Below are 6894 nucleotides of genomic sequence, written 5' to 3' on the forward strand. Positions count from 1 at the left end.
CACCCATTTAATTTATTGTATTTCTTGCTCCAAGGAATACCTATGTGAACCCCTCCAAGTCCCTTCCTCTATACCTAATCTCTCTTTGTCAACAGCTTGTAGCATGGTTATTTTTTACTTAATGGCTAATATACATATATATGTAAATACACACCATATTTTGTAATTATAAATCTTTCTGCCAACCAACAAGTAGGTGGCCAAAATAACGCACAGAGAATTATATTAGCTACAAATGCTACTTGTCAATGACTAGGATTTCTTACTTGTTAGCTCAGTCTTAATTATAAACGATAATTATTAATCTATATATTTTATAAACTTATCTCATTGAGGACACTAGCGGCGTGTGTCCATTCTTGTCGTGATCACATCATAGCGACTGTCCTTATTACATTTCCCGGAATCCTCCTTGACTCCTAGTCCTGTCTATCTTGCTTTCCCATTGGTCAACAGTACTTTATTTATCAACCAATAAGACAGACATATACACGGAAGGACTTTCCCCATCATCATTTATCTTTCTGGGATTGAGTTACCTCACTCAGGATTAATTTTTTTCCTCTAATTCCTCCCATTTGTCTGCAGATTTTATAACGTCATTTTTAACAGCCACATAATACTCCATTATGTAAAATGTACCACATTTTCTTTATTCTTCTGTTGAGGGACATCTAGGTTGTTTCCCATTTCTATCTATCATGACTAGAACAGCAGTGAACAGGATTGAGAAAGTGTTCTAGTGGTAGGATGAAGTGTTTTTTGGGAATATGTGCAAAAGTGGTATAGCTGGATCTCGTGATAAATCAATTCCTATCTTTCTGAGGATCCACCACAATGATTTTCATAGTGGCTCTACAAGATTTTTCTACTACCAGCAATGGAGGTGTGTTCCCCTTGCTCCACATCCCTCCTCGAATGAACTGCCAATTGTGTTATTGGTCTCAGCTATTCTGACAGATATGACATGGATTCTCAAAGTAGTTTTGATTGGCATTTCCCTGATGAGTAAGGATGATGAGCATTTCCCTAAGTGTTTATTGGCCACTTGAGTTTCATCTACTGAGAATTCTCTATTTAAATCTGTGCATAAAGGATGTTTTCTAAGACTTACAGGGCATATGGTTCACAGTTCTGGCATACATCAAGGAGGATTTCACCTGCTCAGTCATTGTAAGACAACCACAGCAGGCACTGGTATTACCAACCTCAGTAATTTTTCCTGGAAACATGAAACACAGCCTCAGACACTTGATATATAGCTAATGATCTGAGGAACGCACATTTTCAATCCCCTCAAATAAAGACAGCCAGTCACTTCAAGTTTAAATGGAAGCCATAGTCCCTGTTAAAGGCTCATTACCTTTTGCCACATAGATTTGTCACACATAATCTGCAGGGCCTTGATTACTGCTGCCTTGACACACTACCACAGTGGTTGAGAAAATAGTAACTTAATAAGTTATCCTGCTCCCCAGTGAAGTATGTGTGTTCCAAAGAATGGGGATAAAAGACCACAAAGAAGCAGCTGATAGTTTTACGGCACCAGTAGTCTGAGGAATGTCAAGCTTTTCATCTATAGTAAGACAAATTATTTGTCTTTCAACTTCTGCATTTAGAAAACAATGTGGCTTTTGGCTCACTTTAAGTTTTGGAAACAACCATTGTCATACTATGGAATAGGAATACTCCTTGGGCTTACACAGGGCTAAATGAGAAGACTACAGTAAGTGCGTGAATGTTGCAGCAAGCAGGGCCCTTAAGTAGTTCCATTTCCAGTGAAAGCTGTATAGGAGGCCAGTATAAATGCTCAGAAGTTCCTTTGGTGCTACAAAATCATGATGTGTTAAAGCTTACAAGTCTCAGGGTATCTTTACTAAACCGATTAAGGATATAACACTCAGTATTTGGAAAGAACTTCATGCCATGCTTATAGGACTGGTAGTGGAGACCACACTCAATCATAAGACATCAAATGACCATATAAGTGTCCATTCCATTGTAAGCCTGGTGGTTTCAAGCTGAACAAGCTCAAAGGCTAGGTCACTATGCTCCTTTGTAGGATGGAAATGTTTTGCTTGGGGTAAAAAAGACAGCTTTTGTGGGGAGCCACAGCCCCAAGATGGGGCCTGGCTGGATGCCAGGGAGACGGAGCTTAGCTGTAAACAAGCCTTATTTGGAAGTGCTTAGTGGATCTGGTGTGCCTCCTCCAGCTGTGACCTATCCAGGATCGCCAGGTGGCGTGAGCTAATTGGGTAATGAGCTTGTTATCTGGGATTTCCAGGGGGCTGGGAGATATTGAAGAAGCAGAGAGAGAGAATCCACTGTTAAAAAAGGTTCTGAATAAACTGCTTGCAAGAAGAGCTCCTGTGTTGCGTCATCCTTGCTAGTCGAGGCTGTCAAGATGAGTGGTGGCCCGGACGGGGAGCCTCCATGGGTGAACGGCTCAGAACTTCCTGCAGTCAGGTCAGTCGACTGGTAAGTCCCAGGTAAGTTGGGACCAAGTAAGGACCTCGGTAAAGAGGCAATAAGGTCCCCGGTAAGGAGCGATAAAGTTCCAGGAACAGACAAAGCAGAGGTAACCAAAAGTGAAAGTAGAAGCTAACATACAAGGTTTCTGAAGAAACTGCTTAAAGAAGAGTCGTGGTCGTGTTTCTCTTGCTGGTCGAGATAGACTCGACAAGCTTTGAAGTTTGTGCTAAGTAACTGTTTCACAGATTTCTAGTCTTTAATAAACATGTGTTGTGTCACGGAGATTTTCCTACAGTGAGATTTGCCATGATACCTCTGAGGATAAATGTAGGAATCAATTATTTTGAATGGGATATAGGCATGTACAGAGGAAAGGTATCTCAGGGCTTACTTTGCAAGCATGTCAGAGACTTCCTGAAATAAAGATATATATGGAATCCTGGGCTGTGGGATCCTTTGGTTAATTAGATAACTGGGGGAAATTTGTAAATATTGAAGTAGTCTGGAAAAGAAGCAAGAATACAATTCTAATAGAGAGTTGATATACACAGAGTCTTGATACACTGATCTCAATTAAAACAATTAACTGCAGTTAAAAACAGAGGCAGTAATTAGTCTAGTGGATTATAGCTGACCACTGTGCTTAGTATTATCAATCAAGTTGTGAAGAGATGACATGGTCTCAGGGATGTGGACTCTGAACTGAAAAATCATGAGCTGACTGACTTAGGAATGGCAAGAGTTGTAGGATTGGTGTGTCAAGACTCTTACAACCACTCTGCCCTGTTCAGGCATTGCACGAACATTGTACACATACATGCAAGCAAACACTCATATAAATAATATAAAAATATCACTACTGAAGTTATGTCTTATATGTGGTTTGATGATACCATTGGGTTGAATATATTTATCTAGAAGTAAAAATTAAAGAAATATATGACTAAATCCCCCATACCTTGGGCTCAGAAAAATTAGACTGTGCATTTTCAAAAGAGTACATGGAGTATTAAAAGAAAAGAAGTTCAGTTGAACTAGAAGATAGACTACCACTTGGGAGCATGAGTCTAGTAGAGAGCCACATATCAGACAAGAAAAAAAGTGGTAGAGTTATTAGACCCTAAATTAATGAGGAATTCTAGTGTTTGCTATGTAATAATAGAAGGGTGGGGGATGTCAGAATCTCTAGCAATTCAATAGATCATCCCTAGGTAGTTCATTTTTATGTGTAATAGTGGTTAAGCAAGTGGAAGAAATATATTGACAAAGTAAAGCTTTAAAAGGTTCATGGGTTCTTGTAAGAATCACTTCAGTCACTACCTCTTCTATGGGTAGTGGAAGAACAGGGTGATAACTTTTTAGGAAAGCATGTAAAACAAAGCAGAATAGAAAGAAGAGAATGAATGCTTTTAGTTGTGAACAGATTAAGTAGGACAGGGCACAAAAGCTGCCTTTAGAGAGAAGAGGAGTTGGATATATTTTAACATAAGTACAATGCAGACATGCAGAATCTCAGAGGTGGAAAGACAAAATATTGTTTATAGTACATAATACAATTTTAGCTTCACTCATTAGTTATCATGTGCTAAAGACTTTAAGAGAAATAATATGTTAAAATTTTGTTTAAAAAGGAGAAAATTAACTTAAAAACTTTTATTTTTTGTTTTCCTTTATTTTCAGAACAAGATGATTATTGAAGAATAGAAAAAGTAAAACTGCTGCCTTAGAGGTTGAGCAGTCAGAGATGCATTATGACTGAGAGTAAGAATAAATGGATGGACATCAGAAAGTGGGAGAGCATGGGTATGGGTCAATGAAGCTGGGGTGCCAAGAAATGACAGGGCAAGTTACTAGATTATCTCATCAGTGCCTTGGTTAAATCTACTGATAATGTTATATGAGTTAGGAAGTTGTAATCAATAAGAAGCATGCAGGTAAAGTATGGACTAGAATAATAACTCTTAAGAAAACTTGCTGCTCTTGCAGAGAACCCAGGTTTGTTTTGCAACACCCATATGGTGGCTGACAACCACCTGTACCTCAAATTGAAGGAGCTAACACCTTCTTCTGGATTCTATAAGCACTGTGCTCAATGGTGCAGATTCACATATGCAGGAAACACTAATAAACATAGTATAAGAATAAATGCTAATGAAATGTGATGGGGTGGTTTCAAGGTCCTACACCTAGAAAAAGAACTATGGGCAATCAATGTTTTCTCTGGGGAGAAGCTTCTAGATAGGTTAGCCAATCCCAAATGGTCAGTCTTAAACACATGGGTAAGAGAAATACTAAATGGTCTTAGTGGTATCACATCTATCTATCTATCTATCCATCTATCTATCTATCTATCTATCTATGCATGTATCTATCCATTTATTTGTGTATCTATGTATCTATGATCTAGCATCTATGCATCTATCATCTATCTATGTATATATCTATCTATCAATTATCTATCATCTGTCATCTATCTGTTTTTCTACCTATGTATATACATATAACAGTAGTAACTATAGAGAAAAGGTTATGAATTTTAGAGAATAAAGGACAGATGGGAGTTGGAGTGGGGAGAAGGAAGGAAATTATCTAGACCATAGCAGTTGTATGAAATTCACAAAAATAAAGAGACAAGCAAATATCAGCAACAAAACAGAGGTCTGGAGAGATGACTAGGGAGTTGAAGAACACTTGTTGCTTTCACAGAAGACCAAGGTTCAGTTACGAATATGGAAGCAAGTGATAATCTCCAACCTATGATTTCAGGTGTGACTGTCATCTTGGAATCATACCTTTTTCGTAGAGCATACAACACTATAAAATAATTAAATGAGTGGTGTTTACATCAATATGGAGCTGAAAACTAGAATAACAATAACAAAACATGCTTTTAAGCCTCTTATTTAATACTATTTTCACCAATGGTTTGTACATGTCTTAGTATACTATTACTAATATGTGCCCCGTTTTCTAATGCCAACAGATGGTACATTTCAATTTGTGCTTGGTAAAGAAAAGATGCTTCTTAAGTTAAGGGGCAGTTGTGTTTTCTAGAAAACACATTTTGGATTGGATATTGAAACAATGATCATATTTAGTTTAAATTTACTTTTCAATATTAGCATAAACTGTGGGGTTAATTACCTTCCTGAAACAGTATATGAGACATGATGTAATAATAAAGTGCTAGAACATTTGAAATACAGACCACTTATCCTCAAATAATCTTTTAAAGCCTAGAAATCAGCCTATATTTCCCTATCCAGGGCTCCTTCACTATTGCCTTCTGTAAATCTCAGCATCTAAGGAGTCAGAAAGATTGATAGAGTATGCAAATTTTTTGCTTTCTTCCTGTTTGACTACAACTTTAAAAAAAAACTGGAAGAAGCTCAGTGTAAATAATAACAATGCTTTTGGCCTGTAGATCTATTGAGGACTGTGAATCTGTCTCCAAGAGTAGGCAAAGGATGAAAGAGTGATATAGAGGGCAGGCACTTGGCCGAATCTCATCTCTTGCATGTTAGACAGGTGAGTTGTCATCACTGTTTTTGGTAGAGCTTGATGTGACAGTTCATATTTTCACTAAAGGTGCCTACAATGTAGTGCAAATTAAAGGGGGGGCAAGAAATATTTTTTCCTGACTTCCACCACATGTGCAATGATATGCTATGTTATTAGGTAGGTAACTAGAAATTACTTATATAAATATGAAACTATGTGTATAATTAATGTTATATCTTGCTTTGTGTGCTAGCTCTGCCTCAGTATTGTTGGCCACTACATCCATAGGGCCACCTTACTTAGTGATACACACACACACTCACACACACACACACACACACACACACACACACACACACACACACCGCACAAAGAGATTGATTGACTTGAGTGATTGTTAGAATTGGAAAGTGATTATCTAAACTGTTACATAATTTACAAATGATAATTTCACATACATGTACACACATGGAAATATACATATAAAACATGGTTATTTATTCAAGTTAATTAGAATAGAGCAGAGTAGTTGGCATCAGTTTGAATTAAGGTAAGTTTTAAGTCTGTCATTCTGTTTGTTTAAGTTTTGTAGATTCTCCCACACTCAGCTGGGTCAGTTTTCCACAAATGGCCATGAAGTAGACAGTGCGGCATGCATTAGACTCCACTAGACCAGGATGAGATTGTAGAGTTTTCATGGACATTGGTTTGTGTTGACTTCATGGATAGTTTCAGGTGGACAGAGAGAGTAAAGATGCCTCCTAGATGTAGGAAATGGTGGAGGCAAATAACCCAGGAGTTAGCTTGCATTTGGTCTTTCCTCTATCTTCCTTCAATCTTGAAACAGTCACAGATTACAGCTAGTTATGATCTTTGGCATTAGAAAGACCTAACTTCAACAGTCAATCTTATTTCTTCTAG

The 6894-nt window shown here is 37.7% G+C and overlaps 1 long non-coding RNA gene across 1 annotated transcript; it reads left to right on the forward strand.

Moving 5' to 3' along the window:
* The first annotated feature begins 2296 nt into the window (after positions 1–2296).
* On the forward strand, positions 2297–6327 carry LOC113839406. The gene is made up of 2 exons (XR_004772524.1): positions 2297–2466; positions 4153–6327. It is a non-coding gene; the product is annotated as an uncharacterized LOC113839406 (long non-coding RNA).
* The last annotated feature ends 567 nt before the right edge of the window (positions 6328–6894 follow it).

Source organism: Cricetulus griseus (assembly GCF_003668045.3).
Source record: "Cricetulus griseus strain 17A/GY chromosome 1 unlocalized genomic scaffold, alternate assembly CriGri-PICRH-1.0 chr1_1, whole genome shotgun sequence".
Classification (NCBI taxonomy): Eukaryota; Metazoa; Chordata; class Mammalia; order Rodentia; family Cricetidae; genus Cricetulus; species Cricetulus griseus.